Raw genomic sequence first — 27,500 nt, forward strand, 5'->3', positions numbered from 1 at the left:
CAGTATCTAAGGCACAAACTCCATTTAAGAACCTGTTTTTAATGAATAATTCATGAAAAAGATTGGATACTGTAAAGCTTGAATATATCACTGCTCTTTAGTACTATTTTCTAGTGTTGGTGTTCAGTTTTTTTTATTCATATTCCAAAAGAAATGTCTGTTATTTCATAATCTAACCTATGTGCTTAACCGTGTACTTACGAATATCATCCCATTTATGTTTTTTTCTTTTCCCAAACTTTGCTGCGTGTTGTCATTCGTTTATGTGGTTTTTAGATTGGATTTTGATATAACATCTTTTATTTCGTCGTGATTTGTTAATTCACCTTTTTCCTTCATAGTTCTTCATTTTTCGGTTACCATTTCCACAGGCTGCCTTGGTTGCATACAAGATATTTGTTGTCATCAGAATTTATGATCTGGACGTCACAAGTACATATGATTTATAGTGGAATTCTATTTCAGATGTCTCTTTAAGAGTCGGTGATTTTCGAAGAAAGGCACTATCATATCGATAATGAAATAAACTTAATGTTTTCCCTATGGTATTAATGACAATTATTCTGTCTACTGAAAACTGCTTTTTCAATTTATCTATCACATTTTTTATACCATACGAACTAGGGTACACACACACACACACACACACACACACACACACACACACACACACACACACACACACACACACACACACACACACACAAAATAATCCACCATGATTATTCTAAATTAGAGACACGAACAAAAGAGGAACAGGAAAAGCCATGAATCAAAAATTAAGAATTCTGCAAAATTCACGACGTTGGAAATGAATGATGCTGTCTGCGTCAACTGAAATAAATATTTATTTCATCTACATTTAAAAACAAAAGGAATAGGAAGGTAAAAAAAAAAAAAAGAGTTGAAAGAGAAAATGAGAAAAGAAACAGTAGACAGAAAGAGATAAGGGAGGAAAGAATTCTTTCCTCCTCCATCTTCAGGAGTCAGTTCAATTAGGATTCAAAGTCTAATCTATGAGGCGTTCCGACTCTCACTACATTTTTCTCCTCGCTTCTCGTCCATTTTCCCTCCTCGCTTAACTTTTCTCTCCTCCATTCACCTCTTTTACTGACACTCGTTTTCTTCACCAGCCTGCTCTTTCCCCCCTTCCCCTGGTGCGATACAGTTTCTTCTCTACCACTTGTTCATTTTCTCTAGTTCACTCATTCTTACTATTCCCAAGCATTATCATCATTTTTCTTATGTCACATCTATCTGTCTGTCTATCTATCTATCTATCTATCTATCTATCTATCTATCTGTCTGTCTATCTGTCTGTCTGTCTTTCTGTCTATCTATATATCTATATATATACTGTATCTATATATAAAATCACACATTTTATATATATATAAAATATATATTTATATATATATATATATATATATATATATATATATATATATATATTGTGTGTGTGTTGGCCTCTGGCCTAAATTCTATATTCATTTCAATTCAATTCAATAAGAATGATAGCTTCAATTTAACAGATTTCTTCTTTGTTAACTGAAAACCATAGAACGAGGTAACTACGGTTAGGGAAGTTAGTATCAGCAAGCTTTAAATATCAGTAGAACGGAATAAAGTTTTATCCCTGGTACATACACCCCTACTTTGTAACTCGAGTTCGTTGAGTTTGTGGATGAAAAGGTTCTGAACCGGCTCTTTTTGTCCGTTATGTTCGGTGATATCTTTATTTCACTTATGATGATGATGCTTTCGAAAATTCAGTACAGTATGTTGACATTCAAATGAAACAAATGCAGTTTAGTTATTAAAAAGGTTTAGAACCACATATAACCATTTCCAGATGTTTCGATATTATACCAATAACAGAATGAATATTATATTTGCTCTATAAAAAGCCAGCTACTGCTATGCTATTTGTTCATTTCAAATATCTATCAACGCACGGAGATTACGAGAAACAGTTTGCCAGCAGGGTAAACAGGTCTCTAAGTCTATGACTCAAAGTACATAGGCCTAATTTACTAAAAAATCGTGAGTAAGTTAGTATGATAATGAATCTTTTCATATCTCCGTAGATTATCGGGCAACACACCTGACCTATGAACCGTTCCCTTCAAAAGCAATTTGGGAAAAGTGCGTTCTTCGCTGGCTTCCAAGTTCCGTATCCACCTTTTCTGTCCCTGCGGTACCTCAAATAACTAGGCTAATAACTTCAGTCACCTAAGTTATCAGAAGCTCTTATATATGACGAAGTTTCTGTCTTTATCTTGCCTTACAAGATAAAGGATCTCTGTAATCTGCATTATTCACTGACCCCTCCAAATGATTATTACAAGAATTCAGGGCAAATATTCCAAAAGATATTTGTGGGCCAGTCTTCTTGGGTACCTTCCATACCGACAGCAAGAACTTTTCCACTTCTTAATTATATATTTGTTGAAGAAATAATATCATCATCTCAAAACGTCACCTAATAAATTAGTATGTCAGAGGCTTTAAAGAATTACAAGAATAGCTGAGGAAGGATGATAGATGAATACGCAAACAGAAATGGAATACATATTTAAGATATATATGGAAGAAGAAAGTGAAACGGTATGGGAAAAAGATGGATTCATTTTCATACGCTTACAAAGCGATTACTCCTCCTCTTCATCTGTTTTCCTCATTTAGTTTTGTTAATTCTCGCCGCCTTTCCTAGAACTCACTTCCCCCCAGAAGACGTTTCATTCAAGACTCAGTGTCTGACCGAGTGGCTCTGCAACATTTCTCCTTCATCTTGGATTTCCATTCCGTTTATATCTTTGCTTGGTCATCATATCGTTACTCGTTTCTTCAACATTCCCCCGTCCATCTTCTTTAATGTATCCTCTTGCACCAATACCCTGTGTACACAATCATTATTCCTCTCAGGCTCATCATCATTACTATCATCATTATTATGCTCATCATACCATTATTCAGATTTCCTTCCTTTCGGCAAAACAATGCCGGATCCCAGAACACGAGCGGCTTCAAAGGGAAGACGGAGGATCAAAGCTCTATTATTATGGTCTCAGATGACCACATATACCCTTGTCTGCTCTTCCCAACTGCCACGAAATCCGATCTCCCGATTGACTGACCTATGAGAGAGACTGGAGGAGAGGGAGGGGGAGGGAAAGGGTTAGGAGTGTGGGGGAGTGGGGTGGATGGCGAGAGTAAACAAGAAGGTAATTTGATGGTTATGATGACAAACATGCAAACAAGCAATTCGGTAATATTGAAATGCCAATAAGCCTTCCGCTGGGATGGAATATTGTGATGTCCTCGTGGTAAGGTGTTCTCTCTCTCATATATATATATATATATATATATATATATATATATATATATATATATATATATATATATATATATATATATATATATATATATATATATGTGTACACACACACATAGATATATATATATATATATATATATATATATATATATATATATATATATCTATCTTCTTCTTCGTTTTAACGTGCTTTATACCCATTTTTATATGGGGTATATATGCCTTCTTTAAGGACTTTGATTTGGCGGTATTATAGGCATATATATATATCGACCGGCTATATATGCCTGACATCGCTTAGACCCCGGTACCGAATATATATATATTATTATGAAACCCCCTCCCTTTCTCCCAGCAGCACGAGGAGAACTGCTTTCCGACAGTTCGAGACATGTCTGTTATGTTTTTAGAAGATGTTGCATTATTTTTGTGTATTAGTTTAACATCCATTTGCTTGAAATTTATCCGTTAGATTACATACGTAATCCCGGGATTTAGCTTTAGCAAAGTTTCCGCCTCTGACTGGTTGGCTGCTGGGGATTGAACCCTGAGAGGCTTTTGGTCTGTGGTTTGCCACTTAACATCTTAAGCCATCGAGGAAACTGTATATTATACATATATATATGTATTTATATGACACACACACATGTATTTATATATATGATTATTTATATATATATAACTTATAATTATTTAAAATTATTCTAGAAATTTGACATAATTTTCTTTTCAAGATCTTGATGTGTTCTTCTAGAATATTGACACTCTATCAGTTGTCTGAAATAATTAGTTTAATTCTTATATATATATATATATATATATATATATATATATATATATATATATACATATATATATATATATATATATGTATATGTGTATATATATATATATATATAAAATCAATATATAGAATATATATATACAATTTTATATATTTCCAAGATCTTGATATATATATATATATATATATATATGTCTATATAATATATATATGTATATATATATATATATATATATATATATATATATATATATATGTATATGTATATATATATATATATATATATATATATATATATATATATATATATTTAAAAGCTATTCTAGAAATACCTCACACAATTTTCTTTTCCCAGATCTTTATGTGTTTTTGGAGACGACATTCTATCAGTTGTCTGAAATAATTCTGTTAACTTTTTTATCACATTCTGGTAGCTTACCTGGATGTATATGATGATTTCATATTGAAATCATTAAAAGCTGTGCCAAGAACTGATCCGATGCTACTCCTGTTATCAGTGACAATTTTCCACGTTGACTTTTAAATGAAGTTTTTGTTTTTTTTGTACCTATGGACAACATCGGTATCGAAATGTGTAATGAAATTTCAGGAAACAAAAGTAAACATCACTCTGAAGCTCGATGTCAATGGAGCTACAATTCTCGGTGAGGATTGTAGCTTAGAACAATTATATATCTTTATGTGGCAGGGGACCTCCTCAACAGAATTCAGATTATACATACAAAGTATAGATAAGTACTGATAATATATTCGAACAAATATGATTTTATACGTATATATTTTTAGTTATTTTTTTAAGAAATTCTTTTTAAACTTATTTATTTTAAGAAATTCTTTTTAAACTTATTTATTTATTTTTGGCATTCCATTTAAATTTATAACGGCGTCAGTAACCTAGGTGTTGCGACGCCAGTTTTAATAGACATAATCAATCAATCAGTTATACATCTGAGGGCGATATAATGCATGTGCATGGTATGATACGGAAGAAGTACATTCCCAGTGGTAGATTTGATTATGCACTGGTTAGGTGTTAACGAGCGCATGATTTTGTCTGTTTTATAAGCAAGAAAGTCGTCATTAGTATTTTTATATGGCAAGGTAGAAGGAATTGTTTAATTTGTTTACTTCAGTGTTTCTATAAAAATTGATAGATATAAGGTCTCCTGTGATTTCATGCATATGACTACCACCTTGATAGACAACTCCATTTTTATTAATTTTCTGTAAAGGAAAACTATTGAGATGGCTTTGTCTGTCCGTCCGCACTTTTTCTGTCCGCCCTCAGATCTTAAAAACTACTAAGGCTAGAGGGCTGTAAATTGGTATGTTGATCATCCACCCTCCAATCATCAAACGTACCAAATTACACCCCTCTAGCCTCAGTAGTTTTTATTTTATTTAAGGTTAAAGTTAGCCATGATCGAGCGTCTGTCAACGCTATAGGACAGGCCACCACCTGTGGCTGAAAATTTCATGGGCCGCGGCTTATTCAGCATTATACTCGTACGCTGTACAGAAAACTCGGTTGCGCCGAAGAAAATTCGGCGCATATTTTACTTACTTTGTTTTTTTACTTTTCTGAAATTGGTTATTAGTATCTCGGCGAATGTTAGATTTCAGGAGTACACGCGAGGTGGGAAGCTAACTCTAGCTCAACACACCATGGCTACCTTACCTTAGACAAGTGGTCACATTTATAGTGGGAACTGGGCAACTTGCATCGCCCAGCATCCTTCAATAAAGGGGAATGTTTTTTATTAAAATTATTTCAATAAAGCAAATGGTATAAAATTGTTTCATGAGCCCTCTTAACTTGATTGAGAAAGAAAATAGGGATAAAAATGCAAATATCTAGGAGATGTTATAGGTCATTTCCTTAACTTCTCAGTTCCAGAGGTCCTTTATTCCTCACACCGTTGGAATTGTGGAACAGCCTCCCAGAGGATGTCGTGCAATTGGAACTTGGAAATTTCAAGCGAAAATGCAATGCATTACTACCCTAATATTATTCTCCTTGCATTTTAATACATTTTTATCTATTTATTAATTAATTTTTTTAGTAATTGGTATTTCTTCTTCCTGTATTTTCCTTTACATCCTCTTACTTCTTCCTAATGAACACCATCTTCTTTGGAAGCTTGAATTTCAAGTGAATGGCCCCTGTGGGCTTGTTCCATATGAATAGGTTTCATCTACTGAATAATAATAATAATTACATATTCAGTCATAGTTTCTATTGTCATGTTTACTGACAACGGATTCTATCTTTGCATTTTACTTTTCCAACCCTCTCCTGGTTAATGTCTTAATTATCAAATAAGATAATAACAAACAACGAGCAGAACAAAAAACGGGACCTGCGGTTCGAGCAAGGGTTAATATCATAATCAAGGTAATTGGTTGTCAAGGTTTCATTTTGTAATGTTATTAAGATGGTAATTTTGCGAAAACAAATAGCTGGTGATATATTGGGTTTATCGTTGAACTGATGTCATACAATTAAGCATATATGTGAGTCCCGGAGGGCTTACTATCTTCTTCCTACATCTGATTTTATATCTGTAACATTTAACTTTAATGAACAATGTTCAGTTAATCATTTACAGTGCACCGCAATCTTGTTCTGCTTGCTGTTTGTTATTATCTTATTTGATAATTAAGACAGTAACCTTGGTCAGCATGTGCTCTCTTGCATTAGCACGCACACACACACACACAAAACATACACACTGCACCCATATATATATATATATATATATATATATATATATATATATATATATATATATATATATATATATATGTGTGTGTGTGTGTGTATGTATGTATGTAATATATATATGTATATATATATATATATATATATATATATATATATATATATATATATATAAACATATATGTGTGTGTGTGTGTGTGTGTGTGTAATCGCCCAGTCCTAAACGAACTTTCCTTCTGTTGCCGTTATTGAAAATATCAGCTCATGGAATTTGCGACTAAATCAGTTTTGAAACAACAGGTGCTAAGGCATTTTTCCTTTATTTTACTGTTTAAGGTCACACTGGGTATCAAGGTAGCAATTTCCTGAAAATAATTGGAGGTAAACTAGTACTTTGTAGACCGTGGTGTTTAAAAGCGGCCAAGACTGGAACGAGAAGACTGATAGTTGTTAAGAATGAGGGAACAAATAAAGATAAAAAACTGCAAAAATACTCTCTCTCTCTCTCTCTCTCTCTCTCTCTCTCTCTCTCTCTCTCTCTCTCTCCTTTTTGCTTAATATTCTTTTTCAATTCCCATGCCTTTATCACCTCGGTATCACCAACCTGGCTGTTTCTCATCCGAAAAAATCGATGAACCGGGATGATTCTTCTTTTATTAACATTAATTCATTCAGAAAAGATACACACGAGATGAAATTAAAAGACTAAAAGAAGGTGCATGATAAGACCATCATAAATATTATTCGACTTCCAAATTTCTCAGTGTTCCCTGTTGTCACCCAGAAGGGAACCAAGACCCGGAAGTATTTCCAGGTTAGTCTAGTCCATTAGAATCTTATTCATTTCCATTAAACATGATGATAATATTCCTTAAAGCAACATCACCTGGCTTACAACATCCTCTGGCTCTGTATCATGACCAGTTACTGCTGCAGTGTGAGGTCTGCGGTGGGAGGTTGAAACCAACATTCTTTGAGTTTCAAGTCATTGGCCCGTGTGTGCTTGTCCATGTGAATAGATTTCATTTACTGAAATAATAATAATATAATAATAATAATACAATTCATTTGATTTCCTTGCAATGTTCTCTTGTGGCCTTTCCAGCCAATGCCTTGATGCATTCTCCAAAATAGCTTGTATTAGCTCATGGAGCCCCGATTCATATGGACCACATTTTGCATTATTTTAAGCCAGTTCTTGCATGATTACTTTGTCGCCATTCACCGTTTACCAAGGACGGATGGGACTGAAACTCATCAGCTTTTCAAATGCCGTCAGTAACATTAAATCTATAAAAAACTTAAATTCTATCAGAATGTTACTTCGTGTTCTTAATTTTAGTGGATATCGTTATGAAATGGTTCCTAATGGTGAGTTTATTTGTTTGCATATAAAACATTGAATTCATTTCGTTTTCAAGTCTTTTTATTTCTATTTTTCAAGAGGGTTTCTCGTCAGTAATTCAGTGGAACAAAGTGAAGATATTTCGCATTACCAATCATCTTTAGCTATTTTTAAACCTAATATTAGAGGTTTCTTCATAAGAATATTTATATGGGTAGTCGGACAGTTGTACAGATTCTCACATAATTACGCGCACACACACACACATATATATACATATATATATATATATATATATGTATATATATTATTTGTATATATATATATATATATATATATATATTTGTATAATTGTATATTTGTATTTTTTGTATGGACGTGTATTTTTTTATATGATATATATATATATAATATATATATATATATATATATATATATATATATATATATATATATATATATATATATATATATATGTATGTATATATATATGTATGTATGTATGTGTGAGTGCCTGAGCGCGTAACTGTGTTCCGGAATCGTCCTAAACCCGAAAAGATTACGCAATCCTAACGTTTCCCCGTAAGGACGCTGTAGCAGTTTATCAAATTATCTCGCGGAACGTTCCTTTTGAACCAGACTTGTTTTCTACTGACCAGTCAATTTGATTATTAGATTCTCTCAGAACGCGACTCTGTGAAAAGAAAATTCAGGTAATCAGCAACAGTCTGGAAAGAAAGAAGATTTAAAAAAAAAAGAAAATCCTTTGATGTCGTCCCTTTACGTATAAAACGGTGTTTTCGGTAATGTGTCCTTTTGAAGATAAAATATATCGAAGAAGAAGGACGAGATAAGGGAACTGGGGAACTGGAAGGGTGGATAAGGGACAAATTAGGATTCGGATAAAGCGAACTTTTTTTTTCTTCTTTTGGGAAACAAGGTTGGAAACAACAGGGGGAGGGGAAATGCCGACAAAAGGAGCAAGGAATTGGGATTTCAAGGGAAGAACGATTAGAAAGATAGATAGATAGATAGATAGATAGATAGATAGATAAATAGTCCCATATAAATGAAGCAAAATGAGAATTATAAAGCGTTATTTTCCAAGTAGGCCTAATGTTTCCATCTCTCCTCAGAAAAAAAATGCCGAAATAGAATGCTTAATTATTACAGACGTTTTCCTTCTTCGATAGACTAGTTTTACAGTTTTAAACGAAAGTTAAATCGATAAATAGGTATTTCATAAATTCCTCTTTTTTTCTTCTTCTTGATTTCATTGTTATCAGTCTCATGATTTCAATTACTTTTTTTTTTTTTTCGTCATGTCTGATGTGACTGAGGACGAAATGAGAATAAAAGAAAAAGTCTGGTGATTTTTACAACAATATTCTTACGCACCTCATAAGCAAAACCTTTCAGTAAAAAAAACGAATAAGGAGTGTTACATATGTTCGTAAACGGGTACATTAACATCTTCCTTGGGTATACTTTGGTATCGAAATCATGAAGCCAACATCAAATAATTCTTTTTTTTATCATTTACTTATTGTTGAGTTCTAAGAGATGGAATGACTGAATTAATTACCAGATCATTACTTTGCTCACTCAGAGGTCTTACTGGAGTATACTGTAACTTCGAAACGTAATCCTAATTGTTCTTTTGTTGTTCAGCGATCACGTTTTCTTAGTGATTTTAACGAGGTTTTAGACAACGTATCTTTCATAATAATTTCCTCTTCAAAAACTACCTCGTCCACGTTTAGGGGAACCGAAATTGATAATTACATCATAAATTAACGACTTGTACAAAAAATACATTTTTCAAATAACCTACTGAATTATTTATACCAAGATCCTTTTGATCTATTACTGATTAAAGTTTCGATGGGTGTTCATTTTTTATAATGCTTTTCAAGGGGATACCTCCCATGCCATAATTAGATACAGCAGGTACTAGCCCTCGAAAAGACAGCAATATTGTATACAAAGCTCCTTGTATGGATTGTGATTTATCTTACTTAGGTCAGACCAGTAAAGAATTAAATACCAGATTAAAACAACACAAATATTCATTAAGAACAGATCAGACTAATAATGCTCTATTTTTGCATCTAAGTGAAATGTCCCACAGAATAAATTGGATGCAGAACAATGTAATATAACGAAGTAACGAAAGTATTTCCAGGAACTTGTTGGAATCTGTTACGATTTAGTTGACCTGGGAGAAAAATCTTAATTTAAGCTCAGGATTATTTTCTTTTGACCCTGTAATATAAATTATGTTCCAGAAAGATTTGAAAGATAGAATAAAGAGGATTACCAGTATGTAGATTTTGATGTTAATCCGTTGACTGTTCTGTGACTGCCCAACCTTTTTGTATTGCCATGGGAATTATACCCACCATATATATACGCCCTTGTCTCTGTATAATTTTAGTTGCTGCGACCATGCCTTGGTAATAAGACGAAAGTACTCTCTCATTGTTTCACTTTCCTTCGTGGCTGTAGCTTTGTTGGTATAATCATCACGTTTTTACCTTTTCCTGATTTAAAATACAAAAAATATATGTATATATAAACTAAGAATTCACACAAATAAGCGCGTGATTTTGTTTATTAGCTGAATCCACTGGGAAAGTTCAAAATGAACGACAAAGTATCATGTACTTTCGTGTATCTCAACACATCTTTGTGACCCGAAGATGTGTTAAGTATTTTGCACTCTGTCGTTTCATTTTGAACTTTCCCAGTGAATTCAGCTAATGTGTATATGTATGTATATATATATATATATATATATATATATATATATATATATATATATGTGTGTATGTGTGTGTGTGTGTGTGTGTGTATATATATATATATATATATATATATATATATATATATATATATATATATATATACTGTGTGTATATATATATATATATATATATATATATATATATATATATATATATATATATAATAGTAAAACATCGCAAAAAGGCAAACCTATATTATTCCTCAGTTCAGTTGCTGTATGAAAACAATAAACATAAGGTGGGGTGTTTATATATATATATATATATATATAAGAGCCTCTAGTTAGTATAATCTTAAATCATTATAGCTCAGTCGGTTAGAGCATCGGCCTAGGACTTCGTAGAGGTCCGTGGCGCAGCAAGTTCAAATCCTGCATTAAAGGCAGCCGACTGGTCAGTGAAGGCAGACACTTTGCTATCCGTGTAGACACCCCATAATTTAAATTTACTTATGTATTAGAAAATCAACGGATAGATTTGCTGAAAAGCAAATGGGTGTTATAGACTAATACACACAGGGCCATAAACAAAGCCACTCCAACATCTTCTAAAAACATAATCAGACACCCTCACCCGTCTCGAACTGTCGACCTACCCGCCCAGTTCTCCTCGCTGCTTGGGAGAAATTGGAGCTGGGTCCGATTGGCATGATTGTCACGTACACATCGTTACCGGGGTCTCTGCGATGTCAGGCAGGGCAGTTGTCCGATCGAGGCTAAAACTATGCAAAAGTACTATAATGATTTTAAGATTATACTAACTAGAACGCCAAATCAAAGTCCTTCGTAAAAAAGGCATCGTTGAACAATACCCCATATAGAAAATGGGAAAAAGCACGTTAAAACTGAAGAAGATATATATATATATATTTATATATATATATATATATATATATATCCTATATATATATATATATATATATATGTAAAGGAAACCATGTATGTATGCCTTCTTGCTATATATATATACACACACAAGTTGAAACCAAAAAACAAGCGAAAGTAACACATTTGATCCAGAATATCATATGTGCAGTAAACTGGTGCTAATAATATTATTCAGCATTCAGGATTAGAAAATTATTTTTCCATGGTGGCAGTCTTGTATACTTGCAACTGGATATCTCGAGAATGAAGAAATAAATAAGTAGCTCTTCACTCAAAAGATTAGCATTCAGCACAAATGACCAAGTCAGTACCATTCATAAATAATGGTAATAAAAAGAATGGCAGACTTGGACATTTTTTCTCTGAAGAGTTTCGTCCGACAAAATTTTGGGAACCCTGTCGTCCTGTTACTTGTACTTTTTTTTCTTTTTTTTTTTTTGAAGCAGTACTCTATCAATATTCACCAGTAGTTCTTTCCTCTCAGTCAGCGATGCAAATGTTTTCAGTCTCAGCGCCATAAATAAAACGTCAGGGCACGAGATTTCTTATATATCAAGTTTTGAAACAAGTGTTCTATCGAAGTCGAGAAAAGCGTCAGAGCATTTGTCCCAATATCAGACGTCATTATATTCTCGTTACGGAGGTGTTGGATTATCATATGTTTCTGCATCAGACGGACGACAAAAGGAAAAAGCGAAGCCTTTGACTTCATAAAATTCATATTCTGATATAGCACTCACCCAGCTTTCAGATGGAGATATTCGTTTCGGATTTCGTTGCGAAGTTGTGTTGCGAAAGAGTGAATCCCTTTTATCTCTATTTCATGTCTTTCTCTGTTCCCTTGTCCCTCTATTTTGCTTTCTGATTCACTGCATATATATACATACATATATGTATATGTATATATATATGTGTGTGTGTATACTGTATATGTATTTATGTATGTATATATATATATATATGTGTATATATATATATATATAAATATATATGTGTATATATGTAATGAATATATTTTATATATATATCCTTGGTAAATAAGACATTTCCAATAATAATTTGAGGTAGAAAACTCAGAACAGATTAAAATCTTGAGTCTTCTTTTTCTATTTTATTATTTTTTATTGGGGATGGGGTGGGGGGGGGGAATACATACGCCATTCACCAGCATATTCGTCTTGCCACCGAAGTAAACATTTTTTACTGCTCAATTCGTAACTACATTTCTCATTCTGGCCATTCTTGTTCTTCATATTTCATTCTTGAGATATATGTCAGCAGCTTCCATCTTTTTTCTGTCATTTGTATGCGGTATTCGTGTTTCATTTCATTAAAAAATATAGAGCAACCAATCCTTGCATTCATTCCAAATCTTACTGGGACAAATCTTTTCTACCGCTTTACTGAGGTTCTTGTACTTTACTACTCCGTCTACCTTTTTTCTCGCACCTACTATCGTTTCCAGAGGCCGTGTAATAGTGTTTTTCCCAAATATCTAACAAACCGGCTTATGAATTTCCATGAAACTACAGCAATGAATGTTTCAAACAGTGGCCTAATTTTTGGTGGTACAATGAATTGACAGATGTGCTTAATTAAGCCGTTTACTCTTAGAAAAAGAGGAACTTCTTCCCCCTTCAGAGCGTTTCGAAGAAGTGGTACTTAATCACGTAACTGTGACGCAGAGGTTCCCCCAACCCTCCTTCGGTGTTTAAACCTATGGCTATCCTAGTACTCCCCCTTCCTTCTTGCCTTCTTTCCTTCATTCCCATTGTTATTAGGCTACCGAGTAAATCCCTGTTAGGAAAGACTGTGTACTGCACATATAAAATGAGCCGGAAGAGCAATAAAATGTTTTATGGTGGTAGATAATGATTAGATGGTTAACACAAATTATCGAACATAATAAAAGAGGTTTAAAACAGGGGTGTGGAATCGCACTGAGAGATATTCTACTCGGACTCCTACAAATTTTAGATTTGCGACTAAAAAAAAAAAAATAATAAAATAAAATAAAAACATTAGTAGAAATAGAAAACAATTTTTTCCTTGAGAGAGTTTTATATTTGGAATGATGTTATTGGGGCAAGACTGGAGCAGGATTCAGAAATAATTTCACCGACTTCGACTCCTACCTCAGAGCCCCTTTAGTACATCCAAGGTAATCATCGGCAGCAGTTGTAGTAGTAGCTCTGAACTATTTCATATAGATTCGACTTTAGTCATGCCAAATATGTCGCTTTGTCCTCGCCATTGCAAAACTACAATTGCGCTGAAACTCTTCACCATTTACAACAGAGAGAAAGAAAGAAACCGCCTGAAAATTAGTATAAATCGGTAAGAAAAGTATGACTTTAATTACATGATATATTGCAAAATACTGCTAGCCATATATATATATATATATATATATATATATATATATATTTGTTTATTTAAATGTATTTATTTTTTTTCCTACAGGCCATGTGAACGAGTTGCTGATGCTATGGGGATGACTCCGAACGCTGTCCGAGTGTTGGTGAGCCGTGGAAAGAATCCTCATCCACCTGAAACACCACCTGCATCATCAAATACGTCGCCTCTGGTCTTTGACAACTTCACCATTGGTTCCATTAGGAGACATGTGCACAGCATGTTTGCTGCTAAGCGATTTTTCACTATTGCCACTTTAGCGGAAGACCTTAAAATGCTAAATATCATTCCTGAAGAAACATCTGAGAAGGCAGTATGGCGAATCCTCCATAACATGGGTTTCCAGTACAAAACATCCCAGCGGAAAATGTACCTAAGGAAAGAAACTTTGGACGTCGTTTGCCGCCGAGTTGATGCTCTACGATCCTCCAGAAACATCGTGATGAAGGAAGAGAAGTAGTGTATGTCGATGAGACGTGGTTTACGACGAGAATGCAACATAGCAAGGAGTGGGTGGACACCTCTCAATCTGTCACCAGTGCCACCTACAGCCGGCAGGTGCCACCAGGAGAAGGAGAGAGGTTTGTGGTGGTAGCAGGTGGTACAGCTAAAGGTTTTGTAGAAAATTCATTTTTATGCTTCCTGCGAAAAATAAAACCGGCGACTACCATGCAGAAATGAATTCAGAGATATTTATTCGGTGGCTGACATCACAGCTCCTGCCCTCGCTTGAGGAGCCTTCGGTGCTGGTGCTAGACAACGCCCCATACCATAGCCAATTGATAGGAGATAGCCGATGCCCAACAACAGTTACAAAAAAGGAGGATTTGGTTAACTGGCTCAGGTCTCGAAAAATACAGTATCCAGGTCACCGCAACACGCCCTGAGCTTCTAAAGATATGCAGGGGCAACCGGCCGAAACCAGTTTACATTGTGGATAATATAATCCGTGAATGGGGCCATGAAGTGGTTCGCTTGCCCCCTGCCCATCCTGAGCTCAACGCCATCATCGAGCAGGTGTGGGGCTGTATGAAACGACAGGTGCGCTCCTCGTTGCAGCGGTTTACCCGTGCTGATCTCTTTGCCAGGCTTGAAGAGGCCAGGCTTGCTGTAACAGGGGAGACGTGGGCTGGCGCTGTCAGGAGATCAAGATATTTTGAAGATGATTACTGGCTTTCAGATAATATTCAAGACAGTATAGATCCGGTCATCATCAACATTGATAGTGACGAGGAAAACGATCTTTTCCTTGAGAGTGATGATGAGTAAAATGTATAAGTGTCCATTTCTTGTTTTTTTTTTCATCCCTCATATATCTATGCTTTCCAGCAATTGGTGATAACATTATTTTGGAAAAGCAAAGCTAATGAATACTTTGATACGAGTATATCAGCTTGGCATGTAGACAATGTCAATGGATTTCTCAAAGTAAGGTTGATTGGTTCATTAATTGAAGTCTGGTATAATTCCAGTGGCAAAGTCGCAATGATATTTGTCACATACCTTTAAGTAACAAAAATAGGTACTGGTACTTATAACGTAAATAAATATATAAAACTATAGGTTGAAATATAATAAATCTTATGTATGTATGAACACACACACACACACACACACACACACACATATATATATATATATATATATATATATATATATATATATATATATATATATATATATATATATATATATATATATATATATATATACATATGATTTCAAAATTTATCAAATGGCCGATGTCAATGCCCTTATATGAAACATCTTTTAGAAGTCTACCTTCTAAGGAGTTCAAGCTACTCTCTGGTGAAATTGATATGATAAATTATATCAAACAATGCTCTCCTGTCATAAGTCTCATTCTTGATCTTCAATGTAAGTGAGTGGGTAAGATATAAAAGGTTGGTCTTGTGTTTAGGTAAAGTCTAAAGTCACGAATCACATTACCAGGTATGCTGAACTTTTACTGACAAAGAATTTCGTATTGCTTTGGGTAGGTCATACGACAATTATCTATGGAGTTAAACAGGCGTTTAACAATTCGGGGGATGGGAGGTACAGGGGAAGAAACGTTATACCAACGTCACTGAGGGACGTCATCACTTTTGTGAATGTGTGGGTGGCTAAGACTGGCTTTAGCCTCATTTTCTTAAGTAAAAAAGTTAATGAAACGTAATTGGCAATGCACAGTATTTCCCAAAATTAAGCCATTGTATGAAGCGCTCCCTGCTTTGATATCATGGAAATCCATCAGTTATTTTAGGAGCTATTTAAAACAAACACTATTACACGGCCTCTGGAAACGTTAGGTAATCACTTGGTAATAATAATAATAATAATAATAATAATAATAATAATAATAATAATAATAATAATAATAATAAGGGTGTGCAAATAAAGTTCGATACAAGTGTTGGAATATTGGAAAAGTATCTCCAATTAAGAGACTAAAAGCGACATTTTACAACTAACTATATAATTTTACATTTCTTTCTGTTGCCAGAAGTGTCTCACTTTTCAGTTTTCAAAAAATGCTCCACGAATAAATTGTTCCATAAATATAAATAATTACCCAACCTTACCCCCTTAAACTTGTGAAATAATGCACAAATAGAATAAAAGGTATCACACGAGACAAGAAGCAAATGAAAACACAGAATATTTTAAACTTCTGAAGAAACTCTGGTATCTATATCCCTAAACTTATTGGCTGACAATTAAATTATGAAAATCTTCACAAAGGTTCAGGCAAGTTTCGACAAAATTGTAATTTTTTAACTATAAAGTGTTCAGATGAATTAAATTAGTGAACGAAGAGAACTCTCATCAGCAAAGGGAACTAAAAATGAAATTTAAAAAATAGAAAATGGAAAGTTAGTGGCTTTTTCTTAGGGTCAAATGTGGTCCATTTTTTTTTTTTATGTGCAGTGGCTTGTGAGGCAATTTTAAACTTTCATATTTCCATATTCACATTTAAATTACTGTCCTCGATGGTGTTAAAATTAGTAAAATAGCCGACAAAATTAACAAAATCTGCTATCAAAAAACGCCATGAAATCAGAAATAAATAGATTCAAGTTGAATTCAGAAATATTCGATTCTTAACAGAATCTATTATTAAACACTCTCACAAAACCAGAAATGATTAATTTAAGTTCAACTCAGAAATATTCGATTCTTAACAGATCTATTATTAAACACTCTCACAAAATCAGAAATGATTAAATTTAAGTTCGACTCAGAAATATTCGATTTTTAACAGATCTATTATTAAACAATCTCACAAAATCAGAAATGATTAAATTTAAGTTCAACACAGAAATATTCTATTCTTAACAGATCTATTATTAAACAATCTCACAAAATCAGAAATGATTAAATTTAAGTTCAAGTCAGAAATATTCGATTCTTAACATGTAGTCTCTTCACTTTCCTGAACCAGGGATTAACGCTATCATGACAAATGCTCTCAAACAATGAAAATGTCAGCTTTCGGGGACACAAAAGACCTATTTTCCACTGGGAAAGCAAACGCGCATAACATTCTACAATGGAAGTACAGTTTTTTTTTTTTTACTTTGCCAAAAAAAGGCAGAATTTCTAAAGCTCTGCGCTCGGAACTGTAGACTTTTGAATTAGTGAAAAAAGGTCCATAAACACCTTTGATATTATACACCGATTGGTACTTCATTTTACCTGAAATATACGAACAATTCACTTAAAGGTTGTTCGAAAACTTGACCTGTTGTCCGTTAGTATATATATATATATATATATATATATATATATATATATATATATATATATATATATATATATATATATATATATGTGTATTTATATATATATAGTATTTATATAATATATATAGTATATATATAATATCTATATATATATACAGTATATGCATTTATATATATTACAAAAACATGTATATAGACAGATATATAAATAGACAGATATTCATCATAAGCCTTTTGCCTGCAGAAATCTGGTCTTCGGCTGGTCATTGGCATAAGGCTGCTGTCCACCCTCCACGGTCGAACAACTGCTTTGGCCAACAGAAACACTGTAGGATTCAAACGAATATGCCTAAGACGCCCTGCTCGCTCTGTTATTGGCCACTCCATCAGAACTCCGTAAGTAGAAATATAAACAGTCCTTTTCATCCACAGTCTTGTGAAACGCCATCCTAAGATTCTGATGAGTTATGGAGGATATAAATCTCATTCTCTCTGACTGCTGTTGGTATAATTCTCATTTTCTTTTTTTTTTTCTATTCTCTATGCTTTCCCGTTATTATCTCCCATGATATTTCCTGGTTCTCTCTTAATAGATCTACATACTATACTGACATTATTGCCAACATATATATATATATATATATATATATATATATATATATATATATATATATATATATATATATATATATATATATATATATATATATATATATATACACATGTATATATGTATTTATATATATATAAATATACAGTATATACACACACACATATAAATATATATATATATAAATATATATATATCACACTACACATATAATATTTCTTGATTGTCCTATCTATTGCCAAATGTTATCAAGAAAACTTACATAAATACACGCATACATACATACATACATTCCTTCACAAAGGTAGATGAAGACTGTAAAGCCAAAGAGACCTGACATCATAAATGCAAAAAGAAAAAAGCCAAACGATACTAAGAAGACAGACCGTAATAACTCAGGCACAAAACACTTTTGAAGTTGTCTCGCCAAAACAACAAACACGTCGTAAGATAAAGAATTTTGTTTTCCTTTAGAAAAAAAACCCTTGCATAATATCATTATGAAGTCAACAAAAAAAACTGTAATTTTCCGGAATGAATAAGTTCCTCGCTTTAGCGACTGCTTTTTTTTTTTCTTTTTCTTTTCTCTTCTTTAGGCAAATTCTGCCATTTGTTTTAATAAAGTATTTCTCTCTTCTCAGCTCCCGAGTGCTTAGCATTTACATAAAGAGGGAAGGGGGGTGAGGAGAAGGAGGGTAGTCGTTTTAGAGGAGGGGGAGAGAAAGAGTGAGAGAGAGAGAGAGAATATTCTTCATGTTTTACATTTCAAAACGGTTTAAAGTTTTAGTTTTCTGTAAAAGAAAACTATTGTGCCGGCTTTGTCTGTCCGTCCGCACTTTTTCCCTCCGCCCTCGGATCATAAAAACTACTGAGGCTAGAGGGCTGCAAATTGGTATGTAGATCATCCATCCTCCAATAATCAAACATACCAAATTGCAGCCCCCTAGCCTTAGTAGTTTTTATTTTTTAGTTTGTTATTTTATTTGAGATTAAAGTTAGCCATAATGGTGCGTCTGGCAACGATACAGGACATACCACCACCTGGTCGTGGTTAAAGTTTCATGGGCCGCGGTTCATACAGCATTATACCGAGACCACCGAAAAATATATCTATTTTCGGTGGCCTTGATTATACGCTGTAGCGGCTGTACAGAAAACTCGGTTGCGCCGAAAAAAAATTCGGTGCAATTTTTACTTTTTTATTTTTGGTATTACTGAAGCTCCTTCAGCGAGAAGTCCGCCATGTAACTGTAAGGTTTAAAAAAACATTGATATCTGAACACCAAATGTTAATAATTGTAATGATTATAGTAATTATAATTAGTAACTATGGTACCTTTTTTTAACTATGCAGTATGTCTAAGGTTCTTAGTTAACCAGTGTAATTACATATCAGCCATTAAGCAATATTATTTTTCAGATTGTCGACACCGAATACAAGATGATCTTTCTTTTATCTAGTCGTATAGTTTATTACGTACACCTTGTCTTTGTCTGTGTATGTGTGTGTATGTATATATATATATATATATATATATATATATATATATATATATATATATATATATATATATATATATATATTATACATACATATACAGTATATATTATATATAATATATATTTATAGCTATATATATATACATACATACAGTACATATATATATATATATATATATATATATATATATATATATATATATATGTATGTATATATATATTGCATGTCAAATGGTTTATCCAGGAAAGCAGTTGAAGAAAAAGTGTATGAAAACCAACACAGGGAATATGTTATTCGGGACCGCACGTCCCGCTGTTTCGTCCTTTATTTTGAGAAATCTAACATTACCAACAAATACCATTTCAGTGTCTTCTTTATTCTGCTTCCTTGAAATCCACCTACAGCTATGTTGGTGATAAGGGACCACTGTCCCTTTCATTACTTACGTTCGGTATTGTAAAACCTAATTTTATTTTTTTACTTTCCCTTAAAAAAATATCCCTATCTCTCAAGAAAAAACCCTTTCTTTCAAGAGCTTAGTCATCCTTTCCCTGAACTGAGACATTTGAAGAACAGTTAACAGTGTGCTGAATAAAGAAACCTAACAGATTTGTATTGAAATCGGGCCATTTTTCAACATATTCGTATTAACATAGAACTTTGATATCTGCGGGCCTGCAAGGATTTCCGACTTACTGTGCAAGAATGTATGATGTTTAGTGTTTAGAATTCAGCATGTACGTATGAATGTGGTACCCTGATATCTAATGAACTGCACAGATTACCGACATACGGCGAAAGTACTTAGACTTAGTTGAGCATCGTCGTGTTGATCTGATTACATCTTTCGATTTGTGGAGTATTGTTTACTGTACCAAGGAGGAGGTAAGCAGTAAGTTCAACTAAACCCTCTACAAATATATGGAAGAATAGAACTCAGAATTTAGGCGAAAGGCCTAGCGGTGGGACCTATGAGGTCATTCACCGCTGAAACGGAAACTGACCGTTGAAAGGTTTGAAAGGTGCAACAGGAGGAAAAACTCGCAGTTGCGCTTTGAATCACTTGTTAGGCGATGATGGAAAATCAGAGGAAAAAAGAGATTATGAATGCAGGTACAGTAAAAATAATGAGAAAAGTTGTAGCTAGGTGCAGAAGGGACGCTGCAAAGAACCTTCAGTTGCACTTTGAATCACTTGTTAGGAGAGGATGGAAAATCAGAGGAAGAAAGAGATTATGACTGGAGGTACAGTAAAAAAGAATGAAAGAAGTTGTAGCTAGGGGCCGAAGGGACGCTGCAAAGAACCTTTAGTAATGCCTTCAGTGCACCGCATGAGGTGCAAGGATGGCATTGCCTCCATACGGCTTATAGAAGTGTTTGGAGATAATCTTCCTAGGCCTCTGACAATGAACCGGTTGTAGCAAAGGTCACTGTAAACGTTTAACAGTTTATAAGCAGATGAAACTTAGAACTACACACTTCTTGAGACAGTTTAGACGAATAGATACAGATGTGCAGGAAATTCCATAGACAATAATCGTCACCCAAAGCAGAGTAGGTTAAGAAGTCTTGATCAGTATGATGTAAGATTCAGGAGATATACAGCGAAACTGGTCGTATTTTCCAATGTAGCAAAGTATTGTGAGCTGGCCCACAAAACAAGATATTCACGATTCCCAGAATGCTGGTTTTCACTTGATAAAAATCATAGAATGAGGAAGCAGAGTTCTGTAAATCTAACAGTATTGCAGAGCAAACAGAAAAAAAATGTCCGAAAGGTCTAACTAACAGAGCCTGGCGAGCAAATTGCAATCATTTATATATATATATATATATATATATATATATATATATATATATATATATTATATAATATATATATATATATATATATATAATATATATATGTATATATATATATATATATATATATGTATATATATTTGTGTGTATGTATATATATATTTATATATATATATATATATATATATATATATATATATATATATATATATATATATATATATATATAATTATATATATATTCATATAGCCTATATATATATATATATATATATATATATATATATATATATATATATATATATATATATATATATATATATATTATATGTATGTATGTGTATTTTTATGTATGTACGTAAGTAAATAATTTGCGGCGCTAGCTAAACCGCTTTTTGCACGCACTAGACAAATATAGATGATAATAATCTCTGGAATCCTCTTTGTGTTTGGAAGAGACTACGCTTGGGAGCTGAAACTTCGTATTTTCATAAAGTGAAGCTTTACCACCAAGACAATCTCTAAAGGGATTTAACTTTCCATAAGCTCCTCGAGAAAGAGGTTCCTCTAAATACCCCGGAAAAGCAACGTTTTTTTTCCGGCAAAATGTATATGACGGACACAAATGATTCTTTTTATTTTTTTTCCGGCGAGATTTTTCTCAAGTGTTTTATACTTATTTTTCTCAAGTATTTTTTGCTTCCTGCATAAGAGGATTCCTAGACCGTCCTTGGGATATTGCAGAGAATTTAATAAGTTTGTATTTTTTTAGTGATTAATCTCTTTGTGTGTATTATCATACGAAAGCAATAATAAGTTTACCAGGAAAATAAAAATGAATTTTACAATAATTTTCGAAAACAGGTTAACTTTGTTATATGTTCTATGTATGGAAATGAGCTTAGGCCTGTGATAGAGGCGACATAATCTCCTTACTTAGTTCATATGATCAAACGCAGATAAGAAAGGAAATCCAATGTTACTTTGAAGTCATATTCATTGGGAAAAAAAAAGTAAAAAATGAACGGAAGTTTCTTCGGCGCAATCGAGTTTTCTGTACAATGTACAATGCTGTTCGAGTCGCGGCCCATGAAACTGTCAGCCACAGCCCGGTGGTGGCTTGTCCTATAGCGTTGCCAGACGCACGATCATGGCTAACTTTAACCTTAAATAAAATAAAAACTACCGAGGCTAGAGAGCTGCAATTTGGTATGTTTGATGATTGGAGGGTAGATGATCAACATGGTAATTTGCAGCCCTCTAGCTTCAGCAGTTTTTAAGAACTGAGGGCGGACAGACAAATAGCCATCTCAACAGTTTTCTTTTACAGAAAAATAAAAGGGAGATGTCTTGTTTAGTCTTTCCTTGTACAGAATGGAAGGATGAATGAGACCAGGAAAACACTGAGCAATATGGAATGCCGAGGACTGACAGTGAAAAGAAATCAAGAGTCACCATTCCGGGCAAAAGAAGAGCTGTTGACTTTTTCGTATTAAGTACAGGAGAAAGAGTTGAGAACATTCTGAACTTTCCCCTCAAGCTCGATGAAAGTGGCCATAGTATTACCTACAGAAGCGAGACAGGAAGGACACCTTACCACATTAAAAGGGGATCTAGATAAGAAGTAGGTGTACAGTCATTGATTAGATGAATTTAGTACATACGCTACCGGGGTCTAAGCGATGACAGGCAGGGCAGCCGATCGAGACTACAAAAGTCTACCCCAAAGCCAAATCAGAGTCCTTCAAAAGAAGGCATCGTGCTTACCCCATACAAATGGGGAAAAAAGCACGTTAAAAGAAGAAGAAGAAGTATAGTTCAGTCTTAAAGACAAAGAAAGCAGAAGATATAACACACAAACAATAGAAGCAGTACTCTAAACAAGGATGGATAAGAATACAAACAGCTGCAGCAACTGGATTGAGGAAAAGTGCTGTGCTCGCAGGAAACAGCAAGCATTTTTTTTTTTTTTTTTTTTTTGTAAACCAAGTTTAGTAATTTTATACAAAAAATTTTGGTAGATTTGATAAATAACATTTATTGTGTATGAGATAGGAGAAAGGAAAAGAGGCAGAAAAATAAAATCAGGTAAGTTACGTCATCAGTGTTCATTTATTCTAACAAAATAAGATTTCATAGATATGCAAAATAGCATCTTGTGATACCTTGCGCACAGCTGAAACCCTTATGGGCGAATCATTTCTTACAGAAATTAATTCTATTAGACTCTGCTGGAAAACACAGCTAATTACGTTGATTCCATTCTTAGAATCTCTTCGAATGTAACGATAGCATCAGTTAACCAGTGCTTAGGGTATGATTCTCAGATGTTAGTCAAAGGAGATTCTGAAAGTTTTCGTTTTGTTTTGTCTTTGATTTTATTCATTTAAATGTATATCCTTTTATTGTTTTGTATCTGGATTTTCATAATTGGATATTTTATGAAATGACAGAAATTGTAGTCATTAATGTTAGTTTTGTAGAAGGAGCGCTTATTTGTTTTTTTTTTTTTTTGGCGTACATTCTACCTTGTCTTTATAACAAAAAAAAGGGGGATTAAAGGTCAGATTGTAAAAAAAAAAAAACTCACACAACTTTTGTACCAGAATTGCTATGCAACTTGTAAAGTCGTAATCCTTTCAGCATACTTTTTTCTACAAAGGTTTACAACTTTAGTGATTAATCTTTTTTAAGCATATAGAAAAATATAACTGCTCAAAGTTTATAAAGTTGGTATCAAGTCTAAGGGAATTATAAGCGCCAAGAGTGTCAGTAGTTGCCAATTTTAGACTAGTATATCCCGAATAAATCTCGTAATCACTGGTCAACGATGAAAAAAAAGCTAAAAAATCATATGATTTAGCGAAAAAAAAATGTGATTTTAGCAGCTTGCTTTCAAATACCAACCGCTGCCGACTTTGCGTAATTAAAACCTGTAAATCTGATGCTCTAATTAGACCAGTCATTTGCCATGGATGTCCGGTTAAAGATCATACCCCGCTAATTGGTACTTTGCCAGATAAATCTACTGTGTGTAATGATGACTTTGTGGGAACGTTAATTACAGTAATATTCCGATTACTCTTAAATATACCGTGATTCGGCAAAGGATCCACATGCCGACCACTTTACGTTTTTAATCCAACTGGAATTTTAGAGCTAATCAAAAGCACGATGCGGAATTTGCGTTTGGGAAGACCACTATTATACCTTTGATAATTTTCATATTTCGTCTCAGTAACTCTCTTCTCCAGTAGCTTTTTTTCACAATTCCTCGTAGTTTTGTTGACCCAATTTGCAATGTGAATAATGCACTTGTATGCTCCGTAGGATAGCTCTTAAAAATACTTCAGAAACTGTGCGAATTCCAATTTTCATTTATTTTATAATTCACCTTACTATCTTATTTCAATAGTCCCAGACTATCGGAGTGGGTTCCGTTCTCAGCCAGCACTCTGCTGGCCGCGAGTTCGAATCTCTGACCGGCCAATGAAGAATAAGAGGAATTTGTTTCTGGTGATAGAAATTCATTTCTCGCTATATTGTGGTTCGGATTCCACAATAAGCTGTAGGTCCCGTTATTAGGTAACCAGTTGGTTCTTAGCCACGTAAAATAAATCTAATCCTTCGGGCCAGCCCTAGGAGAGCTGTTAATCAGCTCAGTGGTCTGGTTAAACTAAGGTATGCTTAACTTTTAACCCAGACTATCGAAGTAAGAGCACTGTTTAAAAATACTCATAGTAGGACGAGTCTTGAAATCGAGAAACATCCACGGTCATGTATGGGTAATGTATAATTTAAAAATGAATCTAAACAGAGCGCTTTCGGGAATGTGGTCGATTCTCCTTTGAAAAAGGGAATCGAACAGATTCCCGAAAGTTCTCTGTACAGATTTATTTTTAAAAATATTTTATTTTACCCGTCCATGACCGTGGGATTTGTATCTCTAAGAGCGCTATTATAACTTTGATCATTCTTTTTCCCCTGCTCAGTAATTATCTTCTGTAATAGCAGTTTTTTGTTACATTTTCATTGTAGTATTGATGCTGTGAAGGATAGTGATTAAAAATACCTTAGAGTGACATTCTACAATATCGAATTTTCATTTATTTATCCTTTACGTTACTCGAGCTTTTCTTGGATGGTCTTAGACTTTGGAAATAAGTGCACATTTTTTTTTATTGTCAAACAGGTGATCGTATTACTAAAGGCTTCTTACACAGTATTAATATAAAAATCTAATGAATTGCAAATTGCACTGAAACAGTATTTATACCTTAAGGTCAGGCATAGCTTTTTGCGAGCATGCATTAGATCATTTCTTTAACATTAAGTATATATTTATTCATTTTTAGTTTTTAGTAAAAGACAACTATTGTGCCGGCTTTGTCTGTCCGTCCGCACTTTATTCTGTCCGCACTTTTTTTTTTGTCCACCCTCAGATCTTAAAAGCTACTGAGGCTAGAGGGCTGCAAAGTGGTATGTTGATCATCCAGCCTCCAATCATCAAACATACCAAATTGCAGCCCTCTAGCCTCATTAGTTTTTATTTGATTTAAGGTTAAAGGACAGGCCACCACCGGGCCTTGGTTAAAGTTTCATGGGCCGCGGTTCACACAGCATTATACCGAGACCACCGAAAGATAGATCTATTTTCGGTGGCCTTGATTACACGCTGTAGCGGCTGTACAGAAAAGTCGATTGCGCCGAAGAAACTTCGGCGCGTTATTTACTTGTTTTACTAAGATAATCCTAAGAGTTATGATGATTCTGGTAGTACTGATTTCAAAGTGTCGCTTGATGCTTGAATATTTAACTTTTAACTGCCGGGTTACAAGTTTTTTTTTTTTTTTGCTATTTATGGCTACACCTGGGTGTTAGCCTGTTTACAAGATTTAGCCAAAAATAAATAGAACAGGGAAATTATTAAAAAAACAATTCGACAAAAGATAGCGAAAAAGACATAGGAATAGCTTTCAGTTTAATAATCATTAGATATAGTCCATTTATTTCCATATATTTATAATCAGCACTTCAGGTTTACAGAATTATAGAAGAGGAATGTACTGAAAATATGCAAATTATATGCAAATTCTCTTAATATACCATATCATTATGTTGTGCATTAATTTTAGGACGGTATTTTGAGCATTTTTATATATATTTTTTTTTTACAGTATAATGAATCGTATTTACTTCTTAGTTTGAAAAAATCAAGGTTAAGCAATTACTGTAGTGCTTTTTAAAACTGAACCAAATAAGACTTATTGTTTTGGCTTCATCGTTTTGTAAGGAAAGTAATATAAATCCTACATACTGAAGTCCTTTGATTTTTCTTTATCTGATAGTTGCCATGAGACCAAATTGTGGATGGTAACTGGAATATGAAACTAATGAATCAGTCTCTTCATCTATTGACCATATTATGTCTCGAATACCGTACCTTGAGATTTATACTTTGGGTCTTCCATATATCAGATATATATGTGTGTGTATTTTATATATATATATATATATATATAT

The 27,500-nt window shown here is 33.6% G+C and overlaps 1 long non-coding RNA gene and 1 pseudogene across 1 annotated transcript in view; both read left to right on the plus strand.

Annotated features, from left to right (window-relative positions):
- Nucleotides 1–15,792, plus strand: part of LOC136853846 (uncharacterized) — a 19,386-nt pseudogene extending 3,594 nt beyond the window's left edge.
- The window catches only part of LOC136853904 (uncharacterized), a 608,104-nt gene that overhangs the window by 420,282 nt on the left and 160,322 nt on the right, over nucleotides 1–27,500 (plus strand). Inside the window, exon 6 of the long non-coding RNA XR_010857570.1 lies at nucleotides 18,309–18,460. This is a non-coding gene — a long non-coding RNA (uncharacterized lncRNA). The remainder of the gene's footprint in view (nucleotides 1–18,308; nucleotides 18,461–27,500) is intronic.

This window comes from Macrobrachium rosenbergii, chromosome 28 (genome assembly GCF_040412425.1).
Source record: "Macrobrachium rosenbergii isolate ZJJX-2024 chromosome 28, ASM4041242v1, whole genome shotgun sequence".
Lineage (NCBI taxonomy): Eukaryota > Metazoa > Arthropoda > Malacostraca > Decapoda > Palaemonidae > Macrobrachium > Macrobrachium rosenbergii.